The 19,568-nt window shown below is 45.6% G+C and overlaps 1 protein-coding gene across 3 annotated transcripts in view; it reads left to right on the top strand.

The window, feature by feature from the left end:
• The first annotated feature begins 1,478 nt into the window (after positions 1 to 1,478).
• Positions 1,479 to 19,568, top strand: part of LCP1 (lymphocyte cytosolic protein 1) — a 52,899-nt gene continuing 34,809 nt past the window's right edge. For all 3 annotated transcript variants that reach the window (XM_074931554.1, XM_074931533.1, XM_074931514.1), the window contains exon 1: positions 1,479 to 1,555. The gene's annotated coding sequence lies outside the window, so the exon portion shown is untranslated. The remainder of the gene's footprint in view (positions 1,556 to 19,568) is intronic.

The following is a 19,568-nucleotide window of genomic DNA, read 5'->3' as shown; positions in this document are numbered from 1 at the left end:
TCACAGTTATTGCATCTCTGTTTGAAAGGTGCCTTGCACAGTACTGCCCAACACAAGCAGAACAGATGAACCTTTGACCAGACTTAGCTCCTGCCTCTGATCTAAGAAGGGGTAGCTCAGTCACACCATGCAAACATCTCCACACACTCAGGACTTCTCATTTTTGTATCTGGTTTGTGTGGCAAGGTTTTGGTAGCAGAGGGGCTACAGGGGTTCCTTCTGCGAGAAGCTGACAAAAGCTTCCCCCATGTCCTATAGAGCCAATGCCAGATGGCTCCGAGACAGACCTGCTGCTGGCCAAGGCCGAGGCCAAAGGTGACAGTGGTAGCGCCTTTGGGATAACGTATTTAAGAAGGGGAAAAAAACCTGCTGCACAATTGCAGACAGAGAGAGGAGCGAGAACATGTGAGAGTAACAACTCCGCAGACACCGAGGTCAGTGAAGAAGGAGGGGCAGGAGGTGCTCCAGGCACCGGAGCAGATTCCCCTGCAGGCCGTGGGGCAGCCCGTGGTGAGGCAGCTGTGCCCCTGCAGCCCACGGAGGGTAACGGGGGAGCAGATCTACGCCTGCAGCCTGGGGAGGAGCCCACGCAGGAGCAGGTGGATGCACCCAAAGGAGGCTGTGACCCTGTGGGAAGCCCACGCTGAAGCAGGCTCCTGGCAGGAGCTGTGGCCCTGTGGAGAGAGGAGCCCACGCTGGAGCAGGTTTGCTGGCAGGACTTGTGACCCCGTGGGGGACCCACACCGGAGCAGCCTGTTCCTGAAGGACTGATCCCTGTGGGAGGGACCCACGCTGGAGCAGAAGAAGAGTGTGAGGAGTCCTCCCCTGAGGAGGAAGGAGCGGCAGAGACAAGGGGTGATGAACTGACCACAACCCCCATTCCCTGGCCCCATTCCCTGCTGCCGGGAAGGAGGTAGAAAAAATCGGGAGTTAAGTTAAGCCAGCAAAGAAGGGAGGGGTAGGGGGAAGGTGTTTTAAGATTTGGCTTTATTTCTTATCATCCTACTTTGATTTGATTGGTAATAAATTAATTTCCCCACGTTGAGTCTGGTGTTGGTGAGTGATCTGCCACCCATGAGCCTTTCATTGTATTTCCTCTCCCCTGACCAGCTGAGGGGAGTGATAGCCTGGCTTGGTGGGCCCCTGGTGTGCAGCCAGGGTCACCCACCACAGCTCTGGTTCACCCATTGCTGCCCGTCCCCGACCGGCTGCTCCGGGCACCCGCTGCCTGCCGGCACTCGGGCTGGGAGCTGAGGCACCTCTGGGCCAAGCCGCCCAGGAGAGCCACCCGCCTCCCGCCACGGCTTCCCGGGGGCGGCCGGGCGTCCCCCAGCCCCGGGGCGGGTTTGGGGCAGCCGGGGCTCCCGGACCCCCCCGAGCCCCGCCGCTGCCCTGCGAAACGGCCACTGCGGGGGGCCCGGGGGCGTGTCCGTGGGCGGGGCCATGCGGGGTGGGCGGGGCCCAGGGGTGGCGCGCGGCGCCGGTGGGAGCAGGCGGAGGGGCTGCGGCAGCCCGGCCCGGCCGGCAGCGCCTGTTGCAGCGCCGCTCCTCGCTGGTAACTACTCTCTAATAATCGTAATTATTTTAAAAATTATTTTCATCATCGTTATTATTATTACTATTATTATTTGCCCCTCGGTGCTTACGGGAAGAAACTAAAATTAAATGGAGCCCTCGCCGCTCGCCACAGAGGGGCCGGGCAGCGCGGCCGCCGGGCGGGCGGTGCCCGTGTCCGCTGCGGGGCCGGCGGGAGCGGTGCGGGAGTCCCGGCGGCGGTTCGGCAGGGGGGGCGTGACATGGAGCGCTGGGTCCGGCGGGCGGCTGAGAGCGTGTGTGCGGGCGTGGGGCCGCGGCCGGGGACCGGACAGCCCCGGCGGGGCCGCGGCCGGGGCCGGCGCTCGGCTGGTTTGGGTTTCACGCTCTGCCCTGGCATCGCGGGCGGCGGGTTACGCTGCCTGGGCGGGATGGCAGGTGTAGATCTGGTCCTTCGTGGTGCAAACTGGGTCGAGCTGAGCCAAACCTCTTCAAATTCATCTCGGAAATATAATTAATTTCAGAAATAGCCCCGGCGCTGCCGTCCTGATTCAAAGCAAACCCCGTTTGATTAAGTGTGATGGAAATCTTGCCTGGGTGTAAAGGCTGTTGCGAGTGGCTTAGGAATGTGGAATAGGGCAGAGAGGGGGACTGGAGAGGACGGGGAGAGGTGGGGGAGAAAATTGCCAAAGTGGAGGCTTTTTTAGCACCTGCGTTAGCTGAAAATTATCTCATTAGGCTGCATTTAGGGACTGAAGAGTAGTCTGCATCAGTGTTACATGAACACTGACCACCCAGCATAATTTTCGGTGTCAAAAACTGCTTAGCTGTTACATTTAATCTTAGTATTTATTTTTTAAATTCCTTTTTGTCCACAGGATCCCGCTAAAGACAACTTCATTATAGCGGTAATAGTTTTGAGAATTTCTGAAGGGCATTTCCTTTGCCTCATTATGGAAATGAAGAAGCTGGTTTGCATGTTGCAGATGACTCTGCTGTTTGTCCCCTGCCTGCAAGGTTAACGTTTCCCTACCAGGCTGGCAGCAATCAATTTCCCCCTTTTGCCTCTGCTTCTGCTCTTCCTTTGCACATACTCCACTGCGTAAAGTGAGTGCAATAGACTGAGGGAAAAATTTTGATGTCTTCCCTCAAAGAAAGTGCGTAAGTTAAATTAGAAGTATGGCTGCAATCGGCATAATAGATACCAGAACGGAATTATTTACATAACACACCAAAGCATTTACATTTTTTTTATGTAATCATCATTCAAGAATCAATAATGTGCCCGAGTGGTTTATTTTATCATTGGCTTTTGTGCTTAGCAGTGCAAGATTCAAAGCAAAACGTCACAACAAAGAAATACACGTTATGTGCATGCTGTGCAAAATTGCAAGCTCTCCCCCAGTAGGCTGTAAGCTCATTTGGGCAGGACCTCTGGGGTCACTGTCTTTGCTCAGTAGTGGTGGTTGTGTCTCCACTGTGGTGCGGCCACCCACTGCATGGTGCTCGGGACTGGTGGGACACCTCACTTCCCGACCCGGCATCCCTTTCTGAGGGAGGCAGAATGGGGGTGGTCATGCCTGCCTTTGGGTTTGGAGTTAGGGTACAACCAGGGTGAGCCTCCAGACCTGGGAGCCCCTGGGTGATGTAGGTGCGTGTACTGAGGATGACACCTTGAGGAAGGCTAGAAGGAAACCTGAAGGATACTGGAATCCCCCTACTAAAACATTTTGTATGTGCTGATGCCATTGACAGCAAAATACTGGGTTGCAGTCTTCCCTTAGAGTTAAATGAGGAATTTTGTGGCTGGCAATAGGGATAATCCAACAAACCCTTGCTGAAATTTTAATTTTTTCTTCACCAAAGCACTGTCTTCAGCAGGGTTAGTAGTTTCACCAACATGCATGAAGCCAAGGATTTGGCAGGTGGGATGGCGGGTTGGCCTAGGTACAGCAGATGATGGCACTGCACTTGGGCTTGGCCAGGTCCCTTCTGCCTGGTACCCGTGGTAAGGATGGCAGGGGAAGCCTTCCCTGCAGTGCCATCTCCTGGCTCTGAAGTGGTGTCTGTATGGGCCAGTGCTAGGTAGTATGTGAACCCCAGACTGAAAACCCTACTTGTCAAATCCCAGAGTGTGATTTAGGCTTCCTCTCTGAAGGAAGTTTTGTATCCTGTATTTTGTGAGAGGGATGAAATTTTGCTCTTATAGGGTCTCCTGCAAAACTTCTCCAGGCTTCAGTGGGATTGGGTTTTTTCTTCTTTCAGATGAAAGGAATAAGGTGGCCTTTGGGTCTGTAAGATCAAGGCCTATCTTTTTTTGTTTCAGCGTAAAAGACATGTACAAGAACTGTGCTTAAAACACCATCTCACTCAAAGGCTTGTGTGAGTTTTCCCTGCTGGGGAAAGAGTCTTTTTTAAATTTTCTGTCCAGACCCTTCCCATGGCAATGGCAGGGGCCATGACAGCAGCTGTGTGGTGGCACAGCCATCTGAGCGGGTGTTTGGTGTGACAAGACATGTGGGAGGGACTGTGGCCCAGATCCCCAGCAGTATCTGGAACTGATCTCCATTGGTGATCTGTCCTGGATGACTGGTAGGATGGTGCTTCCATCAGCTGCTTCCAAAATTTTCACCCTCTATTCCTTCAACAATTGTTAAGATGTACTAATTGTGAGTGTGAAGGTCCACCACAGTGGCAGTCCAGTAATGGAGTATGTTATTCCTGAGTTAAAAAACGAGATGAAACTCCTTTTCCCAGACCTCCACATAATGCAGGGCTTCCTCACTGTTGACGCTTTCTCTCGTATCCCATCACTGTCTATTATAGATTTGCAATTCCTGAATTTTCCCATGTGCAATGCACACTTCAGGTAGCCTTTGCTAAAAAATAAGTACTCAGAAAACTTAGACCCTCCAGTCACCCATGCAAAATCAGAGAAAGAAGCAGCGAGGAACCATAGTCAGGGTTGTGTTGGGAGCACATGCTGGGAGATCTAGAGGAGGAACTCAGAGATGAATGCCATCTGCTCCTCTGCATGCACATTTCTAACTTGTACTATTGCTAAGTAGTGAGACTTATTTATGTATTTATTTTACAGATAACCTGGAGGTTTTTCCTCATGAAAACACAATCATTTATCAGAGATTATAGTATCTTCCTTGTAATTAGAGAATCCACATTTCAGTTTTGGGGTTTGAGGGCTGGATGAAATAAGTACCAATTGTAACAGTGTGGGTTACCAAAATGGAATGATTTTCATCAAGAAGCTAGGACCATGCTGCTAGTCCTCCTACTGACCTTTAGTATTGGTAACATAGGGACCATACTGGAACTGGAAAATTCACAAATTGGTAATATCATTACAAGGTGGACTTGAGGGATGGATTTCTGAATTGATGGTGGACTCTGAAAGAAAACATCTGCTTCTTTGCTGTCAGTGTTTTGCTTTTTTCAGGCTCTTCGTGTGCAGCCTGTAAGTAGAGACCGTCTGGAGAATGCCCAAGCAGAGCCCCTGACCCAGCCAGCTCTTGGGAGCCCTGAAGTTGGTCCTGCTACATGCAGGCTTAGGAGCCTGAGTCAGATGCTCAGTGTTAAGGAGGGGAATACTCCCCATGTAGATATCTGCAGTCAGTAGGCTTCCTTCCTAACCTACCTGGTGACCCTTAGTATTTACAGTGCATTCATTTCATTCTCACTTGTGGGAAGACAGCTAGTCCAATTTTCTTCTCTCTTATGGAAAGATAGCTAGTCCACTTAATGAGCATTTTGAATAAGCATAATTTATTTTTTAATCTGCTTTAGTCATATTTAATTATCCTTATACTTCTTCGTTTAGGGTTTTACTCTGAATCAATATTTAACATACTTTCCTAGTTAGTATTTACCTAGTTTACAATTTATTTATTATTGTTGGTTTTCATTATTGAACCTTCAATATTTACTCTTCCTTTCCTATTGTGATATTTTAACACTACTAAACCTTTATTAGATTGTGGATGTATGCCCTTTACTACTGTTTCAGGAAGCCACTGAAGTTACATTATAGGGTCTTTTCTTTAAGGGAAGTCTCAGAAGAAGGTCAACACATTTCATTTTGCTCTTGCAAGCCTTTATCCTGCAGAAAATGGACTGTTTTAGCTGGGAACACTCATGAGTTAAGTAAGCATGTGTACTTCTACATCAGAAAAGTTTCCTTCCTTGTAGCATTGCATTTTAATGTAAACCAATGAGCATGAGATTTGGGTAGATGAACTCCAGAGGTCCCCTCCAACCAATGTATCTATGGTCCTTTCTTCTCAGCCTGTTTAAACTGGGCACCACAGGATGGAAAAGTGTGGTTAAAACTCTAGTGTAGAAGTATTGGAATAGCAGAGTGGCCACACATGCCTTTCACATCACACTTAAATCAGTGAGTCCAAAAGTTTTTGGAAAAGGAGGTCAGGATCATTCTGGAATTGATTTCCCCAAAGATAAAGCACTGTAAGACTGCAGTAAAAAGAATTTGTTTGAGACCTGAGTATTTTACAAAATGTTTTGTTTCTGTAAGCAGAAATAGTTGTATTTCTTACCAAAGTGGAATTTCTTTCCTCATTACAGTTCCTGTCACCGTGCTGTTATGTTGCCTAACCTTGAAATGAAAGCAGTTTTGTTAACTTTTTACAAATGCTTGTTGCCATGTTGGGATTGAATTTCCTATCTGTCTCGGGGCAGAAAAAAAATACAAAAAATTTTCCTTTTCTTTTGTGCACTGGTGAAAAGGAGACAGTGTGCTCCCTTGAGTGGAAAAAAAAGTCTGAAAAAAACCCAGACTTACTGCTGCTTTTTTTTTTTTTTAAATAAGTTTTATATGGTCATTGTGTTAAATAATAAGGAAAAATGCAAACCCCCATGTCTGCTCTTAAGCAGAAGGCTCAAGTTGAATCACTGAAGACATACCTAAAAATAGTATCTTTTGAAACAACTTGTTTCATGAGTATGTAAAGATGCATGAGAGCATTCTTTTAATTTTTATATAAACATGTTTCTGAATTATTGACTCTAGGAAGTTGTCAATATAATTTTTCTTCTATTGCTTATGGAAAGAACTCAATGAGATTTCAGTGTATCTTAAAGACAAATGCTGCTTTGCATTTACAAGAAAATAAATAATTTATGCCATATATCAAAATCTCTTTACCAACTATACAACTTTTACCCTACTTTTAAATTCAAAAGCATCTGTACTGCTGTCAGCAAACTTTTCTAGAATTTATGCCCTGTTGTTTTGTATACAGTCCTTGCTTGATTGATAGTTCCGTAAAGAGAAATATGAAATTCACTTTGTGAGATTTTTGTCAAATATTGGTAATAAACTCTTGAAAATGTAACTGTTTCCTATTAGTTAGCTTTGGCAGACTATTTTTCTCTTCTTCACCTTCCCATATCTTTGCTGTCTTGATGTACAAGCAGGTGTCATGACTTTGCTCCTCAGTTTTTTCACCTGTGTATCCAGGCCAGAGTTTTCAAATAAAACTTAGATTTCAGATTACCCGGTTTAAGACATGATAAAAATAGAGCAGTCCCTGGAAAGTGCTGAGCAGCTACCCTAAGAAGGCTGTGCTCCTTAAGGTCCCAGAGAAGAGGATGCATCTGAGCTTTCTGGAAGGCCTGCAGACCAGAAGTTCGTAGAAGTCTTCCGGTTCTGGATCTCAGGGCTTCACCCATTTCCACTCGAGGTTAGAGAAATCAGCAAAGACCACACAACATAAGTGAATATAGTTTGAATTATGTTTTGCAGGCACAGTGAGGTAAGTTGCATGTTAGTGACTTGATCAGCTTGGTTTTAATGAGCAAAGTTAATCAGAACTGAAACAAAGAGCTTCACTCAACAGTCAGAATTGAGTATAACTGTTCAGCAGGTGTTCTTTATTCACAGTACTGGGCAGCGCTGGGGATCGCTCCACCACAAGTGCCGCACTTACTAACAAAACTCTCTTACTAATATACACAAAAAGCATACATATGCATTAGATTGCTTAGAAAAGGCAGTCTTCTGCTAATAGATTCTTAAAATTCATTTACATAGCCTGAGCGTGCGTAGTAAAAATAGAGTGAGGGTCTTCCCCCCTCCTTAGGGATCCACATAGCCTTTCTCACACTGCCTGTTAGTGAACTTTAGGTTTCTAGTGTCCATACATGGCCATAGAGTTACTTCATCCATCCTTCAGCTCTGGTTTGTTCCAGCTTTCAGCACTTAACCATGACACTGGCATCTTATTAGGCCCTTGTTTTCTTTAGGTTCTTGCTATTAGGGATGTACTCAGGGAGTTTTTCAGACTGTCCAAGGTCTGTCTTATCTTTACTAGGCAAGGAAGTAAAGGTTTTAAAACATCTTATAAGTGGGTATCTGGGTAACGACTACAGAGGGTAGTTAGGAAAAAGTATAAATGAAATTATGTACCTTACAGTAAAATACAGGAAAAATAGAGGAAAAAATAAAAGTAGTAAAACATAAGTGTTGTCTAACATTAAAACTAAATGTCTTATTTTACAGGTCCCTGTACATTAGCAATTTCAAGTATACTTTTAGCAGCTTCCCTTCAGAACTTGATTAACACAGGAAATGTGAACAGGGACATGCAATGAGCAACAGTGTCAGAACATTTATTTTTGCCTGTGAATTTAAATGAAGTAGTTTATGGTTCTTTAAAAAACCCTTAGTTTCTCCTAACAACTCTATTTCAAAATACCAACCTTGTCATTTCTCCATGAACATGCTTTCCCATCAGCTTGGACCCTGCTCCTCAGGTCCTCACTGACTGCTCTGTTGTAGCTAGGCAGAGTAACTCCTGGCTTGGACAAGCTCCCCTTGCTAAAAAGACAAAGAACCAGAGGAAAGCATCCTCCTCACCAGGTACCCAAACCCAAATGCCTTGCCAAGCTGGCTGGTGGGGTTGCCCTCGTAAAAAAGCCATCTCTGAGTGCGGGAACAGGCTCCCCTGTACCTGGTGGGAGACCTGCAGTGTGGTGCCATCAAATGATAAGCCTGGGTGCATCTGCTATCTGGGAAGTGTGAAGCACAGTAGTAACAAAGACATGGTGCAAGGGGACACTGGGGTGGAGGAAGTAGCACTGTGCTACTCCCTTCCTGATGAGGTAAGGTCATTGGCCACTGAAGGTCTCCCATGCCCGTGATGGTGTGTTTCTCTGAACTAACACCAACCATAAGTTTTTAAAAAAGAAACTGGTTTCGAATATGCATGTCACTAGGAAGCCTGATATTTGCAAAAGTTGTTGGGCTTTAGGTAATGCTGGAGGTGCTGGTATGCACATGGTGTTTGGGACAAATAATTTAAAAAAACCAAAAAAGTCCTACAAAGATAAAATAATGTTTTACACATTTTCCTTCTTGATGATGATAAATGTTTTACAGGATGAGGTAGTAGTCAGGTTCTTTATTATTATATTGCAAACGCAGTTCTTATATTGTCTGTTTGCCTCAGAGAGATTGCTAGGTCAAAAAAGAGATACCAAAGGAGAGGTATTTCCCAGAAAATGGGAAGGGGATTTATAGTCAGTCAGTCAGAGAAGAAAAATGCCCTTACTAAAGATCGTTTAGACCCACCTTCAATCTCCTGTAAGTAATAGGATAACTGACACGTTTTACATATGATTTCTAGTATCAGAAGGAATCAAAGTATTTGTTAATAATTTTTTTTAAGAAATACCACCCTTCCCCTGCTGCCTTTTCATTCTGGGTGTTCAGTTAAAAAGGCATTACAATCTTAATGCTGTGATATACCAGTGAGCCCCAATATTTTTGTGTGGATGCTACACACAGTTTTTCAAACCAATTCAAAAGCAGCCCTCAGGTGAGGATTAGCAGTTTACACTGATTTTCAGATAACTCTTGCTGCAAAGGCCCAAGCATTCACCTTTTCAGTTCTAATTTGCATCCCAATGTCCAGACTTCATCAACATCTACTTCCACAATTACATGCCTCACACAGAAAAGCAGCAAGTGGGAAGAGGAAGGACTGTCCAATGGTGAGACCACTATTTCAAACCATGGGAGATCTCTCAGATATAGATGTTAAAAATAAGTCTTTTTTTGAATAAGTAGAATACAGTAGTTAGCGGCAGGTTGGTTGCTCCCAGCATTTGAGATAGTTTCTTTAAGCAAACTCGGGTAATTCTGCACTACTCTGCTTTCAGTGGCTACATGCCCTTACTTAAATGGGTTTGCGCAACCAATGGTGACCAGAAATCCTAGTAGCTTCAAGAGAGGTATCCCCTTAGGCTGTGACCACCATGTATCTGCCAGGTGTTTATCCTCTCATCCTTCCTCTCAGAGCCTTTCTTGGGGTCAGATTTGAGGACTCTCCTCTGTTGGCCCAGGTGCACAGAAGCCATGCAGTGGCATGTCCCAGAAATTTTGGACAGAATCACCCAGCCTTTGCTAAATGCGAACTTATTTCACAAGGGTGGGTAGGAAGCTGTGCTGAAAAGATGGCCTTTAGTAAAAGCTGGGGTTTGTGGCTGCAGATACCTGTGTACTGGGAAGGAAGGGAGACCACAAAGCTTTGTGGAGAGGTTGCAGATCAGCTGGTACACAGGATCTTAGTAAATGCACAGTAACTCTCTCATTTATGAATCAACACCTCTTACATTCGTTGCTGGAACATACCCTTGGGCATAGAGTAGCTGGAGCATCATAGTTCACATGCCAGCTGTCCTCATTCATGTGGCCGTGGCCAGAAATGCACCTGCCAAGGGTATCCCTGAACTTGAAGCAGAGAAAGCCCACAGTACTGATACCTCGCTGGGATGTGGAAATACACTTATTTTTAAAATGAAAGGTAACAGCTCTTCAGCCATGGAGGAAGCAGAGATTACAACATACAGCTGAAACTACTGAGGAAATGTGAACAGGCTGAACTAAATCTAATCTTTGCGAAGGCACCTGCCAATGCTGCTGTTTAAAGGTGATTTGCAAGTCAGAGCTTGCAGCTTGCCGTTGGGGATGTACTTACGGTATCAGTGTGCTGCACAGGAGCATGGTGGGTCTTACTGCTCTGGAAATTAGTATGGAGAAGGTTGGTTTGTAGGGGTTCATAGCAGGCTCTCAGAGCCACCCCCGGGTTTTTCTTCCTGTTGTAGGAACAGCTCACATGCAGAGGAGGGAGAGGGACCAGTCAAACTGGTGGGATTTTCTTCAGTGTGAGATCTTTGCCTGGCTCTGCTATACTTCGGCTGTCCAGTGTTTCTGACATGAAATGGATATTTCATTACACACTACTCAGTCATGTAATATGTAATGCTGTGAAGAGCTTAAGAACATATTTCATTATACTAAAATTTAGGTAGTTTCCACACTAATGTTTAAAAAAGGATTTAGTTACTGTCATGTGAGAAACTCATTGCTGCTCATGTGAAGCTCCTAACTCACCAGATGGGAAAAGCCAAAGAAATGCCTGAAGGAGCATTAAACCAGCCAAAGCAAGTTTATCTAGCAGGCAGACTGCTCCTGCCACTCTTGACACTGAACCCTCTTTCCCTTGAGCTATTTGGTGATTTGTTCTTATCTTTTATCTCAGTCTTATTCCACCTCTCCTGTGTACCCTGGCTAGCAAAGGGGATTGAAATAAAAACTGAAGATGCTCCTGCTTTCTTCTCCGCCCACCCTTTTCAGCTCTCTGAATGATGATGGTAGAGCAAACTGTCCTTCTGCCTATCTGTTATATTGGGTTTCTCTTGCCTCCCTCTCTGTTTCATCCTGGAGAGTGCAAGCCCTTTGGGGAAGCTTTCTTTCTTATCCTCTGTCTTTCTTTATTCCTGGAACCACAGTGTCAGAAGGCTCCAGCCCTTGTAGGAACCAGCCCTAGGAACAAAGAAGACACAAAGATGCAAAGGGAAAAATGCTAAGCACCCAGGAGCATTCTAGAAGAAAAATTCCTGGCTGCATTACCTATTTCTCTCTGCAGACTTGAGGTACCAGGGAAGATCATTTCTGGCCAGTGCCTCACAGCGACTGAGGCAATGTTCAACCTTGAGCAGAAACATGGCTTATTGTACCTAATCCCGAGTTTTGGAGTGGACTCCATGGCCAGTCTGTACATATTGCCCATGGCAGTGCTTGCCAGGTGTGTCTTTGCCACCAGCTTCTGTGGGAACATGCCCAGCAGAACAGGACTGGCAACCCCAGGGTGGATGTTTAGATATCCTGCCTGTGGAGATCTGAAGAGGACTTACAATGCAGCCTCTTTGGCTCTGTCCTTGTGCCTATGGAGTATGCAAAACACTGCCAGCAGCGTGGGGTGTTGGAGCTGTGGGAGGAAATCATCTCATACTGATGGTGCACCAAGAAATCCTACAGCTCAGGTGATACTCTTGGTGCCCATCCCTCCTCTATGTGCCCTCAGTTAACCCCTGTGGGGTGTGTAAAGGAGACCGAGGCAGAGAATAAGCTTCCACGAATGACTCTTGGGAAGCCCGTCTGGCTCCATCCTTCCCCAGCCCCTGGACCACCTGCTTTCCCCTTTCCCTCCTGCTGCTGTAGGACAGACGCCAGCTCACCGGGCGATCCCAGCCCAAGGCTCCCTGCACACCCATGTCTTGTCCTTGGCACAGCTTCTGCTGTCTGGCCAGGGGGAGTGATGGCAGGGCTGCTGGCCATGCCTCGGTTGTCCATACTGGCCAGTCCATACTGCTTCCAGGTCACAACATAAGCTGTCCAGTGGTATCATCTGCAGAGGTTTCCTTCCTCTTCAGCGTGTTCAGAGGTCTGTGCCTCTGCTGCTTGGGAACACCTGAGCTTGGAGGTGATGGAGTTCACCATTCATTGCTTGAGGCACTGATAAATATCTGAGAAGGTGCTAAATGTATCTGCCTGAGACCATCTCCAAAGCTGTCATGCTCATGGGCTCAGCTGTATAATGAGGGATGGAAACTGCAGCAAAGCTATCCCTTTCAGGGTTTCAGTGTAGGGGATGGGTTGTGTGCTCTTGCTCCCTACAGGTCAGTGAGTGCCAGGGAAAATGGACATCACTGTTGACTTGGGGGTAACCTGCAAGGATGCCCTGGTCTTGTGCATTTATTTAGTGTGACGCAGAGCTGAATATAGCTGAATGCTATTGCTCCTTGGGTTGCTTATGCAGGGGATTTCTAGGCAGCTGCCTGGAAGTGTTTATGCTTTTTGCATGAGGAAAGTGCCCCAGAGAGGGCACTTGCTGGGATAACTGGTGTGCATTACTTGGGTACTAGCTTTCAGTGTTCACTGGCCAGAACAGAACAGAAAATGGAGCAGCTAAGTGAGGATGTAGAGATGAGAAACTCCTCTGCTTGTCTGAGGATGTGTTCTGCCTGTTTTCTAGCAGAGCAGGCAGCTCCTGTGTGATACCCTCTGGTAACAACACAAACAGCACCTGCATGAGCAAACTCATGCCACCTGATACGCATCTGACACTTCACACTTGGTACTTGCTTTCGAGTGGTGGATCTTCTGTCTCTCTGTGTTCCCTCAAAGGTTTTTCACTTTAAGCAGTTGGCAAAATTAAGTCTAATTTTCTCTTTTACAATATGTGCCTTCTGTATGATTGTTAACTACTATCCCAATATAGAGGGTCTTCCTGACTGTATTTTAGTCAGGTACTAAATATGTTGTTTGCTAAAACTTGTCCAAGCTGCCTCAAACTTTTGCTCAGTTGTGCAGAGCCTCGCAGTCTTAGCCACTTTTACTGTCAAATCCCAGCTACTCCTCTATATAGACTTCTTAGAATAGGAACATGCCTTTGGATGAAAACCGTTCAATTGCTTTGTAGAGCATATCCACATCCCTTCAACCTTATCTCAGCTGAGCTTCCCAGAGGTATCAATGCCAATCACAAGGACAGGAAGGTGACTGGCAAGATGAAAAAAAAAAAAAAGCAAGGAAAAACTTGGTTTTGCTTATTTGAGATAAACAAAGCTAATACTGAAAACATGAAGGAATCATAACTGGGTTTTGGGATGAAGCAGAATTACAGCTAAGGCCAGGTGTAACTGGCGTTGATGATTGCTATCAGGTAGAGAGACAGAAATGTCTCCCCCTTCCCAAGGTTTTTCCCCTCATATTTGTTAGTTTACATATGTCATGGAAGGGATTCATCCCAGATACGAGCTCTGACTCAGAGGTTTTATTAATCACTGTGTAAAAACATTACTGGGACTAGATTTGTTGGAAAAGTGTGGCCTTATAGGCATTCCTTTTCCAAAAATAGAGATTCCAGGTAAGGAGTTTGTTGGATTCAGGACCTTTGTTGAAAGCCTGACTTCAGATACCACTGTGTTTAATTTCCAGCCTAATGTCTCCACCAAAAAAACTTCCACCCAATCTTTGTTTGGTCTTCCTGGCCAATGCAGGACCTGTTCCTTCTGAGCAAAAGACTGTCCCCCAGCACAGGACACGGTCAGCCCAGCGCTGGCTTTCATACTGCACCCGTGAGAAGTTGGCAAGTCCCCCCAGTGCAGAGCCAGAAGAAAGGCTGTCTCTGCAAACGCAACCATGGCAAGGCTGGAAATGAACGCCCCTCAGTTTGGGCATTTGATATCCAGATTCTGCACTGAGATTTTTTTTTGGATGTGCTGTAAGAGCACAGCAAGTTCCTCCTGAGGGACGCAAACTTCCCCTCTTGACAGGGAACTAATAACTGCTTGTACAAATTTTTGAGCATCAGTTTCTGTGCAGAATTTCAGGCCATTTATGCCCAGGATTGGAAGATGCCAGCGGGAGGCTGCAAAAAGAAGTGAAGCTGAATACCCTTAGAAATATTATGAAGAACACTGGCAGAAGAGCACTGCATGAGAGCAACTGATCAGAAACTGCTAGGGTAGGAGTCAGGGAGTAACAAAATGGCAAGAGATAGAGGAAGAAGGGAAAAAATACAGAAAATCTGCAAAGGGAAAATGAGAGAATAAAGGGAAATATGCCATAAAAAGAGGAAGAGATAGAGGAATATAGCTTTTAAAGAAGCTGAGTCAAAAAATGAAAAATGAGCTAAAAGCAAAGCAAACCGCCTAGGAGGTTAAAATTTCCAGCATTTAAAAACATATAAAATCAAAACATGATAGAGTATTCAAGGAGGTATGTATGCAAGTGAGCCTGCATGCACACGACATTGTGTTCAGTCCTACACGTGTTTGTGTGCAGATTTTCATCTGGATCCAAAGGAAATGGAATTATTATTTTCTTGGCAAAAAAAACTACCCATGAAGAACTTGTTCAGGAGAGCAGCCTCATTTATAATCGTGGGAGTTTTTTGCTGTTATCGCACTAGTTTGCAGCGGAAGACAGGTTCTTGAAATTCTGGAGGTGGGATGGTGGCGCCTGGGTTCCCAGCAGAACTTTGCCCCGACAGCTGCCTTGGGCACACAGCGAAGCCCTGCACCCAGGTAGCAGGCAGGGGCGGGGGCCTGGGGAAGCCCATTTGCTACTATGCCAAAGCCACCTACAGTTCACTCACCAAAAACTGAGATTGAGGCTGTAAGTCTAATAGATAAATGTGAAGATTGGTTGACTATGAGACAGATTTTACCAGATCCAGATTTTCAAAAGTTATGACTTTGTTTCCTTCCAGCTTTGCAAAAACAACTGTCATTGTAATTAAAAATAAAATATTTTTTCCATCTGTTTCTCCATGCTTTTTACTCTTATAAGCCTCTGGCCACCTGAGCCACCAAGTCACATTTTCATACTTTTCCCCCCATCACAAAGATGAAATATTTCCTGAAAGAGAACTAGAACAGCTAGGAAACAGATTTAGGGCCAAGTCATGATCTAGCCAAGACTCTGGTTTTCATAGGAGTGCAAAGAAACCCCAACAACATGATAGCCAGTATTGTTGCAACAGCCTCTGCAAATGGCACTTCTAGACCCATATGCTTCCTGAGGTGGGTTTATCAGCTGGGGCAGTCACTGCTGGTCTCTGTTCAAAACGTGGGATTCAGGTGCTTTCCTGGGAGAGCAGGTGCCCTGTGCCCTCCTCCTGCTGCAGTCAGACCTGGGGGCTGGCCGCAGGTTGTGGCTGCTTGGTCAGTGAACAGTGGCGAGGCTTTTCCCACCTTTTCTTCTCTCTCTCCTACCAAGTAAAACCTAAGATTAGCTCATGCACTGTTATTAATATTTCACTAGTACTCCTCATTTCAGCAAATGGATGGTTCTGCTCAATAATTCATGGCTGGGTGTAGCCTATTAAATTTGTAGTGGGGTGTACACTTTCCTGTTATTTATTTATCATTGTTTTCATTTTACAGGGTTTTCTTCCCCTGCTATTTCATTTTTCACTTGCTTAAATGACTCTCCGTCAAAGTTTAGACTGCTTGAGTAAATTAATCTTGTTCCTTACACCTTTTAAATAAGAGTAAGCTCTTACTGCAAGGGCCTGCGACTGGGCTGTAAGGAAAACTTTCAGACACAGTCACTTCAGTGTGACAGATCTCTTTGAAGAAAATTACTCTGGGAATTTGGAACCAAGTCTGACAGCCCAAAGTTCATCCACATCCTCCAAGCTTCTGCTTTTTATTTCACAGGGATGTTTGGCTATTTCTGCTGAGGGAACAACCTGCTCCAAGACCAGTGATTGATCGTTGCCCCACCTCCTCCTCTGCCAGCAGACACTGTCTCTCCTAGGCCCCTGTGCACATATGTTTGGGGAGTGTAAATCTTTCTAGGCTGGTTGTGCGTTGTACCTCGTGCCTAGGAGTGATCTTTTGCTTTGCTTTGTGGAAGCAGTCTAGTTTATTTGATCTTTGTGGCTCATTTTGGTCCCTAAATAAGACACCTTCATAATGAAACTGAAATGTAGATTTCCTTAGAAGACTCTTAAGGCAGGTTTTCACAGTTAAGGGTTTGGAAACTGAAAGCTACACAAGCATGTAAATCACAAACCAGCTTCCCAGCCTAGATTTAACGGAGATATCATCCTCCTGGTCATACCTGTGCCCAGCTCCAGGGGAAAGGGTGAGGTTTGGAGACCCACTGCTTCTGAGACTGACCCCACCAAAACCATGCTTTTCAATATGAAAGAACTTCTTTCTACATTCCTCTGTCTCCAGATGTGCCAATATACAAGCCTAGATGTCCCTCTCTGCCCAAGTGTAAATGCCTTGTTGCAGGTTCACACTCAAGGCTGCCAGCTCTGCTGTGTGGCAGAGGTTTCTCTTCATTTTCTTCACATCTGGATAGGTATGGGCCATCACCCTCCATGCTACTGTCTCTCTTCTCCTCTGGCTCCATGCAGCAGCTGTGCCGGGTGTCACTGGCGACACCAGTACAAGAGGTCCATGGGGGTTGGTGGGTCCTGGCATGGAGGGCGGTGGTTGCATGGGGGTGGGAGATCCCGTGTCTCAGGGAGGGAGAGCACGGTGGCAGACTCCAGCTGGAGGTGAAGCCCTGCTGGCGTAGGTCTGCCCCACTCCTTCCTGCACAAACGGATTGAGACAAAGAGTGAGATGCTCTTGTTGCACCAACAGTTATTTCATGATATTGTGATTCCAGCCCCAGAAGACCTCAGTATCCATGTTATGAAAGGTTCAGTGTGGTCACCAACCACTGCTTTGCATTCTCAGTGTTCTTTCTGTCAGATGCAATGCAGAAAGAATACAGCATAAAAGGTATTATTTTCACATTCGTTCTGCAAAGCCCCCAGTCTTTATTATTATGTCTTCTGCAGAGATCACACGTGGCATTTCAGGATACATTGCTAATATAGACAGTCCCAGCAGTGGTTCAAATTACCTCCCCCCACTTGAGCACTTGTTATCACATCCTGCTTCACAAGGACTCATTTACCTTTCAACAGCATTTAAGTTCTCAGGGTCCACTTTCAGAAACGAGGCAGAGACTTTGGTACCTAAATCACTAGTGGCTACACGAAGTGTCACTGGCTTTAACAGGAATAAGAACAGGGTCACATGGAATAAAGGTGTGATTCAGATCTCATCAAACTAGTGGGAATTAGATCAGGCCCTCTGTACTTATACAGGAGCAATGTATTATTTGTTTAAATGAGATCAAATTTAATTAATTTCCATTAATTTTTATTTGCCCTAGTTTTTCATGGACCAGGAGGTTCCCCTCAAAGGGTTCATTTAAAATTGTGCTGTCATTAAAAGAAAGCTTCTACTGTCAGCTTGGAAGATCTGTGCTGCTGTCTCTGCTCAGCTCTGCACCACACCCTTCCCATCCTTCCCATGTGTGTTCTTGGATGGAGGACATATCCACAACCCGTGACTGTATCAGCAGTGGCAAGGAAGGCGTTGCATTATATGAATGTGATTTTGCAAAATAATGGTTTTGGAGAAACTCATACCCTGAAGCAGAAGCAGCCTGGAGGAAGACAGAGGTCTTGGGAGTCTGCAGTGGGCAGTTACAAGTGCAAGAGCCAAGAGGTGGTCATGCCAGAAAAGGCCACTGCAGGATTACCCTTCCCTAGTTCCCGCAAGGAAACTGTTCACCTCAGCAAACCCCAACTCCCTCCTCAGTTTGGGATCTCTGCAGACCCCCTCCAGGCTGCCAGAACACAGTGCTGCCAAGCAAGATGAAGCTGCTGTACCTCTTCTTAGGCAGATGCCCTAGTTCCCCTGAATATAATTCCCATTCATTGGCAGAAACTGGATCAATGGTTCCTGAAGGCTTTTTGGGTTGCTGCTTACCTTGCTAAGAATTTTCCAAGCTTGATGATGGGGGAAAGCAGGCAGTCACTACCCTTCCTAAGGTTCCCCAAGACACCAAGGATGAAGGGGAGGCAGGTGAGAGGCCATCGGCAGGCAAGGAGGCAGGAGTGAAGGCGCGCAGCCTCTCTGAGCTGCGGGGCTGACCCAGAGGCAGAGGAGAGCCGAGGCTGCAGGGGAGGAGGAGAAAAGCGGTGAAAGGGTTTGAAGCCTGTGGTGACACGGTCTGGCTGACTTGCAGTGAAGTGTGGCTGCGTTACAACGGCAGCAGGATGAGAGTGTCAGTGTTGCAAAAGTTAAGTGGAAAGAAAGGTCCCTCAGGCACAGGGACGATAAGAAGCAAAGCTTTTGAAGTATTTTAGTTGTGACAACAGAGAGGAAAGTATTGGTTTTGACCTGTTCAGCTGGCTCAGGGGCATGGTCTAATTATAATTATAGTCCTTCCTCTGTGAGAGTTTAGACACGGTGCGTGCTAATTTATGGTACTTAATTTGCAGTCATTTCAGCTGTTTCCTAATGTCTTTTCCTGTAACTGGAGAAGCACCCATTTCTAACACTTCTGCCTTTCATGCAAGTAAATCTCAAAGTAGCTGCACTGGGATTTTGGCCCTAAGAGTGGTCAAGTGTATTATAACTCGTTATCACAGTACATCCTATTGTAACACCAGCTAGCCCGTTGCTAACCCTAAGCAGACTTCATTGCAAAATGTAAGCTATTTATATTGAAGAATTAGGATTCAACACACTTCTAGGAAATTGCCGCTATAATGATTGCCTGAAGTATCCTGCCCCATGTAAGAAATGACATTAGAGAGATTGTTGTCATATAATTGTACACTCCAGCAATACCATAAACGGACATGACACAGGTACAAGTTAACCAGGTACAGGTAGGAGTTAACTATTGCACCAGACTAGTTAAATGTGTTTCAATGCTGCCCAATAAAATTGTTATTTGTGTGATGCTTCAAGGATGCACAGTGCAGAATTTAAATAGTGTGTGGTCATGACAAGACTTCAGCTGGAGTTGTATGTAAAGACTACTTCAGTTTAATAACATTTGGTGAGACAGCGTTATTAGGTATACACAGCGACATTCCAGTAGGTCTTGAAATGAGTCAGAAAAAGGGAAAGGGATCCATGGTCTACATGGCAAATATATCAAAATCTTTTGTTTATATTTGCCTTAGAAATCCATCATACTTTAAATCTAATTCCCACTGTCCTTGTATTTCTAAGCTTGTTCAAGCACTGTTTTACCACAGCTGGTGCCTACTGGTATGAACAAGTGTACTGATGACACAGTATGGAGCTCAGTCTAAGTGAGATGAATACACTAGTGTGGAAAA

This window comes from Athene noctua, chromosome 1 (assembly GCF_965140245.1).
Source record: "Athene noctua chromosome 1, bAthNoc1.hap1.1, whole genome shotgun sequence".
Lineage (NCBI taxonomy): Eukaryota > Metazoa > Chordata > Aves > Strigiformes > Strigidae > Athene > Athene noctua.
Note: the sequence above shows the minus strand (reverse complement) of the source record. Positions and strands in the feature narration are given on the sequence as shown.